The 19003-nt window shown below is 42.6% G+C and overlaps 1 protein-coding gene across 1 annotated transcript in view; it reads left to right on the top strand.

Moving 5' to 3' along the window:
- Positions 1 to 19003, top strand: part of LOC139747137 (opsin, ultraviolet-sensitive-like) — a 102834-nt gene that overhangs the window by 13715 nt on the left and 70116 nt on the right. Inside the window, exon 2 of the mRNA XM_071659054.1 lies at positions 13530 to 13807. The gene's annotated coding sequence lies outside the window, so the exon portion shown is untranslated. The remainder of the gene's footprint in view (positions 1 to 13529; positions 13808 to 19003) is intronic.

Below are 19003 nucleotides of genomic sequence, written 5' to 3'. Positions count from 1 at the left end.
GGAAGATGCATTAGTTGAGCAAGAGGGCAAATGAGAGTTGGAGTGAGAGGGTATCTAAGCTGTAGGGAGAATAAAGAAAATGTTTTGGATGGAGGTAAATTGAAACATCGGTGAAGGGGGCAAAAGGGGAAGTGATAACAGGTAGTGATGAAATGAGGAGGAGATGGAGTGAATATTTTGAAGGATTGTTAAACGTGTTTGATGATAGAAGGGCAGATGTAGGGTGTTTTGGTTAGGGTGATGTGCGAAGTGACAGAATCAGGGAGAATGGTTTGGTGAAGAGGCGGTGAAAGCCCTTCGGAAGAGGAAATGCGGCAAGGCGGCAGGAATGGATGGTATTGCAGCTGAATATATTGAGAAAGTGGGTCACTGTGTTGTTGATTGGTTGGTAAGGATATTCACTGTATGTATGGATCATGGTGAGGAGAGTGCATGTATAATGCCATTGAACAAAGGCAAAGGGCATGAAGGCGAGAGTTCAAAGTAAAGAGGCATAAGTTTGAGTATATTTGGTAAGTTGTATAGGAGGTTATTGAAAGAGAGGGTGAAGACATGTCCATAGCTTCAGACAGAGGAAGAGCGGTGTAGTGTCAGAAGTAGTAGAGGATATGCGGATCAGGTGTTTGCTTTGAAGAATGTATGTGAGAAATATTTAGAAAAAGCAGATGGATTTGTATGAAGAGAAGAGTGATTGGTTCCCCGTTAATGACGGTCTGCGGCAGTGGCGTGTGATGTCAGTATGGCTATTGAATCTATTTATGGATGGGGTGTTGAGGGAGGTAAGTGTGAGAGTTTTAGAGAGAAGGGAGTGTACGCAGTCTATTGAGGATGTGAAAGCCTGAAAATTGAGTCAGTTGTTCGCCGAGTGTACAGCACTGGTGGCAGATTCGATTGAGAAACTGCAGAAGCTGGTGACTAAGTTTGGAAAAGTGCGTGAAAGGAGAAATTTGAGAGTGAATATGAATAAGAGCAAGGTTATTAGATTCAACAGGGTTGAGGGACTAGTTAGTTGGGAAATGAATTTTAATCGAGAAAAATTAGAGGAACTGAAGTGTTTTAGATATCTGGGCATAGACTTGCCATTTCATGTGTGACGGGGTGTCGACGAGAATGGCTGAGGGCAGCAAGTATGAATAAGTACATGTCTATACGTCTATATGTATGTGTACATTGAAATGTATATGTGCGTGTGTGAAGGTGTATGTATATACATGTGCATGTGGGCGGGTTGGGCCATTCTCTCGTCTGTTTCCTTGCGCTACCTCGCTAACGCGGGAGACAGCGACAAAGTGTGATGAAAAAAGTATATATATATATATATATATATATATATATATATATATATATATATATATATATATATATATATATATATATGAGTACCCTAGATCGTTCATTCATAAATCCCTTAAGTTAGCAAAGAAATCATTTTATAGAGTTGAGCCTAAACCTCCCATTGACACGAAGAATCTTTTAGTTCTCCCTTTTAATGATAATTTTACTTTACTTCCCATGTTGCTTAAATCCTTTAATGTAAATTTTGCCTTCAGTAACAATAATACTAAAAAGAATATCTTAATCAGGAACTCTCGAGAAAATTCTCCTGGATGCATCTATAAAGTGCTATGTAGAAATTGATAAGATTGATGTTGGGCAGGCTGGTAAGGATCTTTCTGTTAGACTTAAGCAACATTATTATAGTATAAGAACAGGACAAGAATTACATGCCTTGTTTAATTACGTTAAAAACTATGATCATTGTATTGACTGGAGTAATGCCATCTCACTTATTAACTCTAACTCCAGTACCACGAGAAATATCATTGAATCTTCTGTTATTGAATACATATAGAATTATAACTATCAGTGAAGGTCTATACAAATTGGATTACTTTATTGTTGATAAAATTTGTAAACAATTCCCCTTGTCCACATAATAAATTTATGATACGCTCGTTGTGTGTCTTGAACGATCGCATGTTTACCAAATGGCGTCCTAGCAACGTCTATTCGTTGTATATGAAATGACTGTTATATTTCTTTCTTGTATCTGCCCTGATGATGTGATTATTACTCGAAAGTGCACATGGGAACTTATCGTGTTTCATTTTCGCTGATGATACATCGCTGATGGCTGATTCGGATGAGAAACTGCAGAAGCTGTTGACTGAGTTTGGTAAAGTGTGCGAAAGATGAAAGCTGATAGTTAATGTGAATAAAGAGCAAGGTTATTAGGTACAATAGGGTTGAGGGACAAGTCAGTTGGAGGTAAGTTTGAATGGAGAAAAACTGGAGGAGAAGAAGTGTTTTAGATATCTGGGAGTGGATTTGGCAGCGGATGGAACTATGGAAGCGGAAGTGAATCATAGGGTGGGGGAGGGGGCGAAAGTTCTTGGAGCGTTGAAAAGATGTGTGGAAGTCGAGAACGTTATTTTGGAAAGCAAAAATGGGCATGTTTGAAGGAATAGTGGTTCCAACAATGTTATATGGTTGCGAGGCGTGGGCTATAGATAGAGTTGTGCGGAGGAGGGTGGATGTGCTGGAAATGAGATGTTTGGGGACAATATGTGGTGAGGTGGTTTGATGGAGTAAGTAATGAAAGGGTAAGAGAGATGTGTGGTAATAAAAAGAGCGTCGTTGAGAGAGCAGAAGAGGATGTTTTGAAATGGTTTGGGCACATGGAGAGAATGAGTGAGGAAAGATTGACCAAGAGGATATATGTGTCGGAGGTGGAGGGAACGAGGAGAAGTGGGAGACCAAATTGGAGGTGGAAAGATGGAGTGAAAAAGATTTTGAGTGATCGGGGCCTGAACATGCAGGAGGGTGAAAGGCGGGCAAGGAATAGTGAATTGGATCGATGTGGTATACCGGGGTCGACGTGCTGTCAATGGATTGAATCAGGGCATGTGAAGCGTCTGGGGTAAACCATGGAAAGTTGTGTGGGGCCTGGATGTGGAAAGGAAGCTGTGGTTTCGGGCATTATTGCATGACAGCTGAAGACTGAGTGTGAACGAATGGGGCCTTTGTTGTCTTTTCCTAGCGCTACCTCGCACACATGAGGGGGGAGGGGGATGTTATTCCATGTGTGGCGATGGGAATGAATAAAGGCAGACAGTGTGAATTGTGTGCATGGGTATATATGTATGTGTCTGTGTGTATATATATGTGTACATTGAGATGTATGGGTATGTATATTTGCATGTGTGGACGTGTATGTACGTACATGTGTATGGGGGTGGGTTGGGGCATTTCTTTCGTCTGTTTCCTTGCGCTACCTCGCAAACGCGGGAGACAGCGACAAAGCAAACAATAATAATAGTAATAATATATATATATGTATGTATATATATATATATATATATATATATATATATATATATATATATATATATATATATATATATATGTGTGTGTGTGTGTGTTTCATTACCTGTTTGTAGGGGATGTAGAATGATAAATGTCTTGTGTGTATAGAGCATGTAGGTATGTATGTATTTATGTATGTATATATATATGTTTGTACGTATGGTACGTATGTATGTATGTACGTATGTTTGTATGTAGGTATATGTATGTGTTATTACCTGTGTTGACCTCGTGGACGCACTTGGTGACCTCCTGTGTTGACCTCTAATGTCTTGACCACATATTGGAAAGCTGGTCAACACTTTCGACCTTCCCTCTGGTGGCAGCCACCTCACTTGCCACCCACCCAGCCATGTGTCGTGCCGGCCGCCTCAGCCCTTGTCCTCTGGCCCCGCCATGGTGTCCCCTACGTGCGGTCCTTCTCTGCCGGGCGTACTTCGTGGGGGTTGTCAGTTCCACCCTCCATCTCCCGTCCTCATTACCATTTATTTCCATCGCGTTTCGCTGAGCCCATTGAGGAGGATGTTCTACTTGCTCCCTCGGGTGTGAAGACCAGCCTATTGATGCCCGCACGACCTAGGATCGAGCGGACGTCTGGGGATTATCCGAACAACTTCATCATGAACGAGACGGCGATTGGGGTCCGGTCATCGAAGTGACGCTGGCTTGCTAGCCTGCCTCACACTCGCCACCCTCCCTGCCCCCAGCAGAGGTGTGGGTTCTTCCCGAGTCCCTGGCTCAGGCTTGGTACCTACCTGGCCCTCACTGCGCCTTCCCCCGCACGGTACTCTGAGTTGCCTTTTGTTGAACCTTAACCAGACCTCGTTAACCTTCCTCATTACCCGTCATCATTAACTTGGTCTTCACTGGAGTGAATAACTTGGGCCCATTCATTATCACTAGTGCATTTTGTGTCTTTCCCCGTAAATTCTTGTCTTCTCTGGTGCCTCGTATTCCTTTCAGGGTCCTGTTTACATGTCGGAATTCCTTTTATAATGAACAGTTGCTGTGTTTATCCAAGGGATTGATCCATCCTTGTATGGAGTACTGCTCTCACATCTGGGGTGGTTCTAGCTGTGTCCTTACTTGACGGTTGAGTTGAAAGTGATCCGACTGATAAACTGTCCCAGGCTGACTTCCAAACTTGACCCCCTTGCCCTACGCCGCAATGCTGGGTCACTTTCCCTCTTCTATAGGTGTTACTTTGGTGTTTGCTCCCGAGAGCTGGGTACTTGTGTTCCCCCCATCACTAGCTAGACCACGCAACACTCTGCAAGCTGCTGCGTCATATGATTACTGTGTGGCCCTCGGCAACTCAAGGGTAGGCCATTTTGATAACTGTTTCTTTCCCTACTCGTCAATATTTTGGAAATCTCTACCTTCTCCTGCCTTTCCCAGTAAGTATGACCTGGTACATAATGAAAAAAAAACAAGTCCTGTACGTTGTTGGTGGTTTCCGTGTTTCCCCGTCCTGTACGTGGTCGGTGTGTTCCGTGTTCCCCCGTCCTGTACGTGGTCGGTGTGTTCCGTGTTCCCCCGTCCTGTACGTGGTCGGTGTGTTCCGTGTTCCCCGTCCTGTACTTGGTTGGTGTGTTCCGTGTTCCCCGTCCTGTACGTAGTCGGTGTGTTCCGTGTTCCCCCGTCGTGTACGTGGTCGGTGTGTTCCGTGTTCCCTCGTCCTGTACGTGGTCGGTGTGTTCCGTGTTCCTCGTCCTGTACGTGTTCCTTGCTGACCAGGAAACAATCCATTCGTTTCTAGATCATCGTCATTCATCACGGTAGTACGCTCGTTAGCGGCGCACGTGTGCTAACGATGGGTACACATCCTTACTGACCAAGGTCCAGGAACACGTCTGGCTCAGGCTGGCAAACCCCGTGTCTGGACCAGTCACGGTGCAAAACCTCGGTATAGCCTCGCGCACATGCGGGGGGGGGGGGGGGGGTCATTTCATGTGTGGCGGGGTGGCGACGGGAATGAATAAGGGCAGACACTAATGAATTATGTACATGTGTATATATATATATATATATATATATATATATATATATATATATATATATATATATGTATATTTTTTTTTTTTTTTTTTTTTTTTTTTTTTTTTTTTTTTGCTTTGTCGCTGTCTCCCGCGTTTGCGAGGTAGCGCAAGGAAACAGACGAAAGAAATGGCCCAACCCACCCCCATACACATGTATATGCATACGTCCACACACGCAAATATACATACCTACACAGCTTTCCATGGTTTACCCCAGACGCTTCACATGCCTTGATTCAATCCACTGACAGCACGTCAACCCCGGTATACCACATCGCTCCAATTCACTCTATTCCTTGCCCTCCTTTCACCCTCTTGCATGTTCAGGCCCCGATCACACAAAATCTTTTTCACTCCATCTTTCCACCTCCAATTTGGTCTCCCTCTTCTCCTCGTTCCCTCCACCTCCGACACATATATCCTCTTGGTCAATCTTTCCTCACTCATTCTCTCCATGTTCCCAAACCATTTCAAAACACCCTCTTCTGCTCTCTCAACCACGCTCTTTTTATTTCCACACATCTCTCTTACCCTTACGTTACTTACTCGATCAAACCACCTCACACCACACATTGTCCTCAAACATCTCATTTCCAGCACATCCATCCTCCTGCGCACAACTCTATCCATAGCCCACGCCTCGCAACCATACAACATTGTTGGAACCACTATTCCTTCAAACATACCCATTTTTGCTTTCCGAGATAATGTTCTCGACTTCCACACATTCCTCAAGGCTCCAGAATCTTCGCCCCCTCCCCCACCCTATGATCCACTTCCGCTTCCATGGTTCCATCCGCTGCCAGATCCACTCCCAGATATCTAAAACACTTCACTTCCTCCAGTTTTTCTCCATTCAAACTCACCTCCCAATTGACTTGACCCTCAACCCTACTGTACCTAATAACCTTGCTCTTATTCACATTTACTCTTAACTTTCTTCTTCCACACACTTTACCAAACTCAGTCACCAGCTTCTGCAGTTTCTCACATGAATCAGCCACCAGCGCTGTATCATCAGCGAACAACAACTGACTCACTTCCCAAGCTCTCTCATCCCCAACAGACTTCATACTTGCCCCTCTTTCCAAAACTCTTGCATTCACCTCCCTAACAACCCCATCCATAAACAAATTAAACAACCATGGAGACATCACACACCCCTGCCGCAAACCTACATTCAGTGAGAACCAATCACTTTCCTCTCTTCCTACACGTACACATGCCTTACATCCTCGATAAAAACTTTTCACTGTTTCAAACAACTTTCCTCCCACACCATATATTCTTAATACCTTCCACAGAGCATCTCTATCAACTCTATCATATGCCTTCTCCAGATCCATAAATGCTACATACAAATCCTATTGCTTTTCTAAGTATTTCTCACATACATTCTTCAAAGCAAACACCTGATCCACACATCCTCTACCACTTCTGAAACTACACTGCTCTTCCCCAATCTGATGCTCTGTACATGCCTTCACCCTCTCAATCAATACCCTCCCATATAATTTACCAGGAATACTCAACAAACTTATACCTCTGTAATTTGAGCAATTTTCTTTTTCAAACTATTTGCCATTTCCCGCGTTAGCGAGGTAGCATTAAGAACAGAGGACTGGGCCTTTGAGGGAATTTTCCTCACCTGGCCCCCTTCTCTGTTCCTTCTTTTGGAAAATTAAAAAAAAAAAAAAAGAGAGAGAGGAGGATTTCCAGCCCCACGCTCCCTCCCCTTTTAGTCGCTTTCTACGACACGCAGGGAATACGTGGGAAGTATTCTTTCTTCCCTATCCCCAGGGATGATATATATATATATATATATATATATATATATATATATATATATATATATATATATATTTTTATATATATATATATATATATATATATATATATATATATATATATATATATATATATATATATATTTATATATATATATATATATATATATATATATATATATATATATATATATATATATATATATATATTCCCATGAGTCCACGGGGAAAGTGAAACACGATAAGTTCCCAAGTGCATTTTGATGTAATAATCACATCATCAAGGGAGACACAAGAGAGAAATATAACAGTCAGTTGATATACATCGAAGAGACGAAGCTTGGACAATCGCATGTTTACCAAATGGCGTCCTAACTTCGTCTCTTCGATGCATATCAACTGACTGTTTTATGTCTCTCTTGTGTCTCCCCTGATGATGTGATTATTACTCGAAAGTGCACTTGGGAACTTAGCGTGTTTCATTTTCCCCGTGGCCTCATAGAAACATCTTGATCACGCACAAAATTGTGATCCTTTCCAATACATATGTATACGTTGAGATGTATAGGTATGTATATGTGCATGTGTGGACGTGTATGTATATACATGTGTAAGTGGGTGGGTTGGGCCATTCTTTCGTCTGTTTCCTTGCGCTACCTCGCTAACGCGGAAGACAGCGACAAAGTATAATGAATATGTATATATATATATATATATATATATATATATATATATATATATATATATACAGCGCTGGTGGCTGATTCATGTGAGAAACTGCAGAAGCTGTTGACTGAGTTTGGTAAAGTGTGCGAAAGAAGAAAGCTGATAGTTAATGTGAATAAGAGCAAGGTTATTAGGTACAATAGGGTTGAGGGACAAGTCAGTTGGAGGTAGTTTGAATGGAGAAAAACTGGAGGAGAAGAAGTGTTTTAGATATCTGGGAGTGGATCTGGCAGCGGATGGAACTATGGAAGCGGAAGTGAATCATAGGGTGGGGGAGGGGGCGAAAGTTCTTGGAGCGTTGAAAAGATGTGTGGAAGTCGAGAACGTTATTTTGGAAAGCAAAAATGGGCATGTTTGAAGGAATAGTGGTTCCAACAATGTTATATGGTTGCGAGGCGTGGGCTATAGATAGAGTTGTGCGGAGGAGGGTGGATGTGCTGGAAATGAGATGTTTGGGGACAATATGTGGTGAGGTGGTTTGATGGAGTAAGTAATGAAAGGGTAAGAGAGATGTGTGGTAATAAAAAGAGCGTCGTTGAGAGAGCAGAAGAGGATGTTTTGAAATGGTTTGGGCACATGGAGAGAATGAGTGAGGAAAGATTGACCAAGAGGATATATGTGTCGGAGGTGGAGGGAACGAGGAGAAGTGGGAGACCAAATTGGAGGTGGAAAGATGGAGTGAAAAAGATTTTGAGTGATCGGGGCCTGAACATGCAGGAGGGTGAAAGGCGGGCAAGGAATAGTGAATTGGATCGATGTGGTATACCGGGGTCGACGTGCTGTCAATGGATTGAATCAGGGCATGTGAAGCGTCTGGGGTAAACCATGGAAAGTTGTGTGGGGCCTGGATGTGGAAAGGAAGCTGTGGTTTCGGGCATTATTGCATGACAGCTGAAGACTGAGTGTGAACGAATGGGGCCTTTGTTGTCTTTTCCTAGCGCTACCTCGCACACATGAGGGGGGAGGGGGATGTTATTCCATGTGTGGCGATGGGAATGAATAAAGGCAGACAGTGTGAATTGTGTGCATGGGTATATATGTATGTGTCTGTGTGTATATATATGTGTACATTGAGATGTATGGGTATGTATATTTGCATGTGTGGACGTGTATGTACGTACATGTGTATGGGGGTGGGTTGGGGCATTTCTTTCGTCTGTTTCCTTGCGCTACCTCGCAAACGCGGGAGACAGCGACAAAGCAAACAATAATAATAGTAATAATATATATATATGTATGTATATATATATATATATATATATATATATATATATATATATATATATATATATATATATATATGTGTGTGTGTGTGTGTTTCATTACCTGTTTGTAGGGGATGTAGAATGATAAATGTCTTGTGTGTATAGAGCATGTAGGTATGTATGTATTTATGTATGTATATATATATGTTTGTACGTATGGTACGTATGTATGTATGTACGTATGTTTGTATGTAGGTATATGTATGTGTTATTACCTGTGTTGACCTCGTGGACGCACTTGGTGACCTCCTGTGTTGACCTCTAATGTCTTGACCACATATTGGAAAGCTGGTCAACACTTTCGACCTTCCCTCTGGTGGCAGCCACCTCACTTGCCACCCACCCAGCCATGTGTCGTGCCGGCCGCCTCAGCCCTTGTCCTCTGGCCCCGCCATGGTGTCCCCTACGTGCGGTCCTTCTCTGCCGGGCGTACTTCGTGGGGGTTGTCAGTTCCACCCTCCATCTCCCGTCCTCATTACCATTTATTTCCATCGCGTTTCGCTGAGCCCATTGAGGAGGATGTTCTACTTGCTCCCTCGGGTGTGAAGACCAGCCTATTGATGCCCGCACGACCTAGGATCGAGCGGACGTCTGGGGATTATCCGAACAACTTCATCATGAACGAGACGGCGATTGGGGTCCGGTCATCGAAGTGACGCTGGCTTGCTAGCCTGCCTCACACTCGCCACCCTCCCTGCCCCCAGCAGAGGTGTGGGTTCTTCCCGAGTCCCTGGCTCAGGCTTGGTACCTACCTGGCCCTCACTGCGCCTTCCCCCGCACGGTACTCTGAGTTGCCTTTTGTTGAACCTTAACCAGACCTCGTTAACCTTCCTCATTACCCGTCATCATTAACTTGGTCTTCACTGGAGTGAATAACTTGGTCCCATTCATTATCACTAGTGCATTTTGTGTCTTTCCCCGTAAATTCTTGTCTTCTCTGGTGCCTCGTATTCCTTTCAGGGTCCTGTTTACATGTCGGAATTCCTTTTATAATGAACAGTTGCTGTGTTTATCCAAGGGATTGATCCATCCTTGTATGGAGTACTGCTCTCACATCTGGGGTGGTTCTAGCTCTGTGTCCTTACTTGACGGTTGAGTTGAAAGTGATCCGACTGATAAACTGTCCCAGGCTGACTTCCAAACTTGACCCCCTTGCCCTACGCCGCAATGCTGGGTCACTTTCCCTCTTCTATAGGTGTTACTTTGGTGTTTGCTCCCGAGAGCTGGCTGCTTGTGCTCCCCACACCACTACCTAGACCACGCAACACTCGGCAAGCTGCTGCGTCATATGATTACTGTGTGGCCCTCGGCAACTCAGGGGTAGGCCGTTTTGATAACTGTTTCTTTCCCTACTCGTCAATACTTTGGAAATCTCTACCTTCTCCTGCCTTTCCCAGTAAGTATGACCTGGTACATAATGAAAAAAAAACAAGTCCTGTACGTTGTTGGTGGTTTCCGTGTTCCCCCGTACTGTACGTGGTCGGTGTGTTCCGTGTTCCCCCGTCGTGTACGTGGTCGGTGTGTTCCGTGTTCCCCGTCCTGTACGTGGTCGGTGTGTTCCGTGTTCCCCGTCCTGTACGTGGTCATTTCATGTGTGGCGGGGTGGCGACGGCAATGAATAAGGGCAGACACTAATGAATTATGTACATGTGTATATATGTATATGTCTGTGTATAATAAAAAAAAAAATAATATATATATATATATTTTTTTTTTTTGTCGCTGTCTCCCGCGTTTGCGAGGTAGCGCAAGGAAACAGACGAAAGAAATGGCCCAACCCACCCCCATACACATGTATATACATACGTCCACACACGCAAATATACATACCTACACAGCTTTCCATGGTTTACCCCAGACCCTTCACATGCCCTGATTCAATCCACTGACAGCACGTCAACCCCGGTATACCACATCGATCCAGTTCACTCTATTCCTTGCCCTCCTTTCACCCTCCTGCATGTTCAGGCCTCGATCACACAAAATCTTTTTCACTCCATCTTTCCACCTCCAATTTGGTCTCCCACTTCTCCTCGTTCCCTCCACCTCCGACACATATATCCTCTTGGTCAATCTTTCCTCACTCATTCTCTCCATGTGCCCAAACCATTTCAAAACACCCTCTTCTGCTCTCTCAACCACGCTCTTTTTATTTCCACTCATCTCTCTTACCCTTACTTTACTTGATCAAACCACCTCACACCACACATTGTCCTCAAACATCTCATTTCCAGCACATCCACCCTCCTGCGCACAACTCTATCCATAGCCCACGCCTCACAACCATACAACATTGTTGGAACCACTATTCCTTCAAACATACCCATTTTTGCTTTCCGAGATAATGTTCTCGACTTCCACACATTCTTCAAGGCTGCCAGGATTTTCGCCCCTCTCCCCCACCCTATGATCCACTTCCGCTTCCATGGTTCCATCCGCTGCCAGATCCACTCCCAGATATCTAAAACACTTTACTTCCTCCAGTTTTTCTCCATTCAAACTCACCTGCCAATTGACTTGACCCTCAACCCTACTGTACCTAATAACCTTGCTCTTATTCACATTTACTCTTAACTTTCTTCTTTCACACACTTTACCAAACTCAGTCACCAGCTTCTGCAGTTTCTCACATGAATCAGCCACCAGCGCTGTATCATCAGCGAACAACAACTGACTCACTTCCCAAGCTCTCTCATCCCCAACAGACTTCATACTTGCCCCTCTTTCCAAAACTCTTGCATTCACCTCCCTAACAACCCCATCCATAAACAAATTAAACAACCATGGAGACATCACACACCCCTGCCGCAAACCTACATTCACTGAGAACCAATCACTTTCCTCTCTTCCTACACATACACATGCCTTACATCCTCGATAAAAACTTTTCACTGCTTCTAACAACTTGCCTCCCACACCATATATTCTTAATACCTTCCACAGAGCATCTCTATCAACTCTATCATATGCCTTCTCCAGATCCATAAATGCTACATACAAATCCATTTGCTTTTCTAAGTATTTCTCACATACATTCTTCAAAGCAAACACCTGATCCACACATCCTGTACTACTTCTGAAACCACACTGCTCTTCCCTAATCTGATGCTCTATACATGCCTTCACCCTCTCAATCAATACCCTCCCATATGATTTACCAGGAATACTCAACAAACTTATACCTCTGTAATTTGAGCAATTTTCTTTTTCAAACTATTTGACATTTCCCGCGTTAGCGAGGTAGCATTAAGAACATTAAGGACTGGGCCTTTGAGGGAATTTTCCTCACCTGGCCCCCTTCTCTGTTCCTTCTTTTGGAAAATTAAAAAAAAAAAAAAGAGGGGGGAGGATTTCCAGCCCCACGCTCCCTCCCCTTTTAGTCGCTTTCTACGACACGCAGGGAATACGTGGGAAGTATTCTTTCTCCCCTATCCCCAGGGATAATATATATATATATATATATATATATATATATTATATATATATATATATATATATATATATTCCCATGAGTCCACGGGGAAAATGAAACACGATAAGTTCCCAAGTGCATTTTGATGTAATAATCACATCATCAAGGGAGACACAAAGAGAGGAATATAACAGTCAGTTGATATACATCGAAGAGACGAAGCTTGGACAATCACATGTTTACCAAATGGCGTCCTAGCTTCGTCTCTTCGATGCATATCAACTGACTGTTATATTTCTCTCTTGTGTCTCCCCTGATGTGATTATTACTCGAAAGTGCACTTGGGAACTTATCGTGTTTCATTTTCCCCGTGGCCTCACAGAAACATCTTGATCACGCACAAAACTGTGATCCTTTCCAATACATATGTATACGTTGAGATGTATAGGTATGTATATGTGCATGTGTGAACGTGTATGTATATACATGTGTATGTGGGTGGGTTGGGCCATTCTTTCGTCTGTTTCCTTGCGCTACCTCGCTAACGCGGGAGACAGCGACAAAGTATAATGAATATATATATATATATATATATATATATATATATATATATATATATATATATATATATATATATATATATATATATATTATATATATATATATATATATATATATATATATATATATATATATATATATATATATATATATATATATATAGTTTCATTTTCCTTTGGACTCATAGGAATATACTTGACCACGCACAAAATTGTAATCCTTTCCAATATATATATATATATATATATATATATATATATATATATATATATATATATATATATATATATATATATCGGCTGATATGTAACCATTATATATGTAGCAATTATATAACATGTGGAAGGTATTATACAATGGTTTCTGTTTACAGGATGGGAGGCAGGTAGCTCCCGGATCCAAGGAGGAAAGCCGAAGTTATTGGTGGAAAAAAAAAAACCCCGACTATGGAGAGCTGTATGGGGATTGCAGTGCGCAGGTAGTGGGTGGTGGTGTGAGGAAGGGCGGGAGGCCGGTGACAGTGTGTGTGGAGCCGTGTTGTTGACAAGCTGGTCCAGCACGCTTCTCGCTCCTCTCTTGTATCACCACCATCACCATCATCTCCAACACTGGCTCCCCACCAGCATCACCACCACTGGAGTAACATCCCTGGTAAGTATTGGACAGTAGTTGATTTTAAGTGATGTTTCTACCAACACTTCAACAGATTTCGACATATTTATCAAATGCAATCATCTGTAAACTTTGGCTGCGTGTGTGTGTGTGTGTGATAAATGATGTTAGTTATTCTTGTTTACTGTTAGCTCTAACTCGTGTGGTGTTAGGTCTACCTCATTGTGGTGTTAGGTCTAACTTATGTGGTGTTAGGTCTACCTCATTCTGGTGGTAGGTCTAACTTATGTGGTGTTAGGTCTAACTCATTGTGGTCTTAGTTCTAATTCATGTGGTGTTAAGTCTTACTCATTGTGGTGCCAGGTCTAACTCATTGTGGTGTTAGGTTTAAGTTATGTGGTGTTAGGTCCAACTTGTGTGGTGCTGGGTCTAACTCATTGTGGTGTTAGTTCTAACTTGTATGGTGTTAGGGTTACCTTGTGTGGTGTTAGGTCTAACTCATTGTGGTGTTAGTTCTAACTTATTGTGGTGTTAAGTCTAACTCATTGTGGTGTCAGGTCGAAGTCATTGTGGTGGTAGGTCTAACTTATGTGGTGTTAGGTCTAACTCATATGGTGTTAGTCTAATTCACTGTGGTGTTAGGTCTAACTCATATGGTGTTAGGTCTAACTCATTGTGGTGTTAGGTCTAACTCATGGTGTTGGTAGGTCTAACTTGTGTGGTGTTAGGTCTAACTCATTGTGGTGTTAGGTCTAACTCATGGTGTTGGTAGGTCTAACTTGTGTGGTGTTAGGTCTAACTCATTGTGGTGTAAGGTCTTATGTAGTGTTAGGTTTGACTCATTGTAGTTTTAGGTCTAACTCATGTGGTGGTAGGTGAAACTCGTGGTGTTAGGTCTAACTCGTGTGATGTTAAATCTAAAGCTAACTTATGGACTGATGCCAAACGTAGGAGACTGAGCCTCAGGTTTAGGTGGATCAAGCTCAGACTTTAGGTAATGATCTCAGATTAAAGTGAGTCAAGCTCAGACTTTAGGTAATGATCTCAGATTAAAGTGAGTCAAGCTCAGACTTTAGGTAATGATCTCAGATTAAGATGGACTAAGCTCAGACTTTAGGTAATGATCTCAGATTAAGATGGACTAAGCTCTGACTTTAGGTGATTATCTCAGATTAAAGTGAGTCGAGCTCAGACTTTAGGTAATGAGCTCAGATTAAGATGGACTAAGCTCAGACTTAAGGTAATGATCTCAGATTAAGATGGACTAAGCTCAGACTTTAGGTAATGATCTCAGATTAAAGTGACTCAAGCTCAGACTTCAGGTAATAAGCTCAGCTTAAAGTAAGTCAAGCTCAGACTTTAAGTAATGAGCTCAGATTAAAGTGAGTCAAGCTCAGACTTCAGGTAATAAGCTCAGCTTAAAGTAAGTCAAGCTCAGACTTTAAGTAATGAGCTCAGATTAAAGTGAGTCAAGCTCAGACTGTAGGTAATGATCTCAGATTAAGATGGACTAAGCTCAGACTTTAGGTAATGATCTCAGCTTAAAGTAAGTCAAGCTCAGACTTTAAGTAATGAGCTCAGATTAAAGTGAGTCAAGCTCAGACTTTAGGTAATGATCTCAGATTAAGATGGACTAAGCTCAGACTTTAGGTAATGATCTCAGATTAAGATGGACTAAGCTCAGACTTTAGGTAATGATCTCAGATTAAGATGGACTAAGCTCAGACTTTAGGTAATGATCTCAGATTAAAGTGACTCAAGCTCAGATCAAGTTCCAAAACGAAGTTTATTTTCTGATAGTAAACAAGTTCTAATGCTTAGAAACAATATGGACTAGTGACCAGAAAACAGGTTGGGAGACATGACCACCTGGTGCTCTCTGGAGGAAAGCCTTGTAGCTGACCTGGTGACCTGTGAGTTGTTGACCCCTGGTGTCTAGCTGAGGAGACCCCGCAGGTGACCTGGTGAGCTGTGAGTTGTTGACCCCTGGTGTCTAGCTGAGGAGACCCCGCAGGTGACCTGGTGAGCTGTGAGGTGTTGACCCCTAGTGTCTAACTGAGGAGACCCCGCAGGTGACCTGGTGAGCTGTGAGGTTCGCGGGTATATACAAGGTGAGTGAGCCTGCACGTGCCTTACCTGGCTGGGATAAGGAAATGTGTTGTTCATGGAAGTACGTGATAAGGACAGATAACCAGACGCCAGCTGGTGCCTTAACGAAGTTATCTATACTGAAAAGATACATAAAGATAATAATAGGAAAGCAATGTGGCATGAGTACAAAACTCGTACTCAGGATTCATATTTCAGGCACCAAATTACATAACTTCTCCTGTATTGCTATCCACGTTTCTGTCCACCCCGGCCACATATCTGAATCCTTCTGTATCTTCAGCCAGTCTTGAGGTGGCCAAATTTTTTTCCCCCAGAATTTTGTGTCGTCGACCAATTTTTCAAAAATTCTGCTGATGACCCGTGTGTCTGGGTCACTGATGCGATTTTGGGTCGTCGATAGATTGTTCAAAATTCTGCTCGTGAATCAAGTGTGTCTGGGTTACAGACGTGGCTGAAGGAAAGTGTGGGACCCAACACTGAGCCTTGTGGAACTACATCAGACACAGGGAAGAAGCCAGTGACACACTTGCCCAGTTAGCACCGTTCTCTGCTTCCGTGGGGGGAAGCCAATCTATGGACCTCGGTGGTGTATCCTTCCTGACTGTGACGTACTCCCGGGCCGCCCCCGGGAATACCACATACCCAGGTATGTGGTATACCGGGGTCGACGTGCTGCCAATGGATTGAACTAGGGCATGTGAAGCGTCTGGGGTAAACCATGGAAAGTTTTGTGGGGCCTGGACGTGGAAAGGGAGCTGTGGGATAAAAGTGAGTGCTCAAATTACAGAGGTATAAGTTTGTTGAGTATTCCTGGGAAATTATATGGGAGGGTATTGATTGAGAGGTGAAGGCATGTACAGAGCATCAGATTGGGGAAGAGCAGTGTGGTTTCAGAAGTGGTAGAGGATGTGTGGATCAGGTGTTTGCTTTGTATGTGAGAAATACTTAGAAAAACAAAGGGATTTGTATATAGCATTTATGGATCTGGAGAAGTCATATGATAGAGTTGATAGAGATGCTCTGTGGAAGGTATTAAGAATATATGGTGTGGGAGGTAAGTTGTTAGAGGCAGTGAAAAGTTTTTTATCGAGGATGTAAGGCATGTGTACGTGTAGGAAGAGAGGAAAGTGATTGGTTCTCAGTGAATGTAGGTTTGTGGCAGGGGTGCGTGATGTCATCAATGCTGTTTAATTTGTTTATGGATGAGGTGGTGAGTGGATGAAATGCGAGATACTTGGGAGAGAGGGGGCGAGTATGCAGGCTGTAGGGGACGAGGGGGGAGGGGTAGGGGTGCCTGGAAAGTGAGCCACATGTTACTAAGGAATATGAAAGAATTCAAACAGCGGCAGACCATTGGATTCTTTCCAGGCAGTTTGTGAAGGTGGAAGATATCAGAAACTCACAGATCAGTGTGGGGTACAAGTTGATAGGTATAGAAATAAATCAATTGGTCTGTGTGATTAAGGAGGCCCAAGTAGTGTAAGACGTGGACTTGGAGCGAAGTATTTATGAGTCTGTTCTTAGCTGTATCTACAGTACTGCTGTGGTAATACAGTATGTGAAATTATAAACAGTTACAGCTTTACATTTGAGATCCCTCAGTCATTGTTTACGTTTGGGGTCCCTGTGAGACGAGCTGAGGATCTTGTAAATACAGGTCGGTTACGATCCATTTACTGATGTGTTTCCTTGTGTATGTTATGTTTTGTTGGTCTCACTGACGAGGGAGAATTGTGGATCAGGTTTTCTTTACGTTGGTTGGTCTACTGTATGTAGAACATAGCATTATGAGTGCTGTGTTGTGTGTATAACTGCAAGATGTTTGTTCGCTCTTTTCACTGTTCACTGCTTCTGTGCGTTGCTCACTTGGAAGTAAGTCACCAGAGATTGTTACGCCCGTCTTGTTCTTCATTTTCCTTTTGTAATTCAACAGAATTCATATTCTAGTTCATCTTTTCCGTTATTTCTGACGATCTGTACTACGAACGTTGCACTTATAGATATTAGAATTCATTTGCCACTTATGAGCCCAGTTCTTCTATTTGCCTGTCAGTTTGAAGCTCCAGACGTTCACATTCATGTGAACGTCCGGAGCTTCAAACAATTGTATTGTGTGTAAGACATCTTGATCAACAAATCAGCCAGCCAGGTGGTCGGTTGTATTTACCAAATTCCTCGTAACAGTTGTAACAAGACTTATATAGGTGATGAAGGTAAGGGTTGGGATGTGAGAATATGACAACATAGATATAGTATACGTATTGGTCAGCTGTCTGCTGCCTTATTGATACATGTCAGTGAAAGTGATCAGGCAAGTGGCTGGGAGGATGCTAAGGTCATTGTTGAATGGAAAGATGAAGATGAAAGATGTAGGATCTCGTATCATTAAGTACCATAAAGATAGTGTTGAGTATCAATGTCAAGGTATGTATGAATTAGATCCATTTATTGTAGATGATATTAAAGCCTTTCTCAGTTTGATTTAAGCACTGTCAGTCTTGTGTTCCCCTCCCCCGACCTTATGAGAGGTCAGGTCAAGACGCAGGTAAAGGGAGGGTCAGGGTGACCTAGACTAACCTTGTTTCTCGCTAATCACTTGGTCCTTGTTCCTTCTTTTACGTGTATATGTCTAGTTTGATTTGTCCTCTTACTCTGTCCTCTGAAGGCGTGCTAATACACGAAAGCGCTCAGGCTCTCTTGTGTTTCCTTTCCCATGTTTTTCTCGTATATATATATATATATATATATATATATATATATATATATATATATATATATATATATATATCTTTCTTTTTCTTTCAAACTATTCGCCATTTCCCGCATTAGCGAGGTAGCGTTAAGAACAGAGGACTGGGCCTTTGAGGGAATACCCTCACCTGGCCCAATTCTCTGTTCCTTCTTTTGGAAAATTAAAAAAAAAAACGAGAGGGGAGGATTTCCAGCCCCCCGCTCCCTCCCCTTTTAGTCGCCTTCTACGACACGCAGGGAATACGTGGGAAGTATTCTTTCTCCCCTATCCCCAGGGAATATATATATATATATATATATATATATATATATATATATATATATATATATATATATATATATATCCAGCTACCCAATTGATCGACCAGATAC

This window comes from Panulirus ornatus, chromosome 67, assembly GCF_036320965.1.
Source record: "Panulirus ornatus isolate Po-2019 chromosome 67, ASM3632096v1, whole genome shotgun sequence".
In the NCBI taxonomy this organism is placed as follows: domain Eukaryota; kingdom Metazoa; phylum Arthropoda; class Malacostraca; order Decapoda; family Palinuridae; genus Panulirus; species Panulirus ornatus.
Note: the sequence above shows the minus strand (reverse complement) of the source record. Positions and strands in the feature narration are given on the sequence as shown.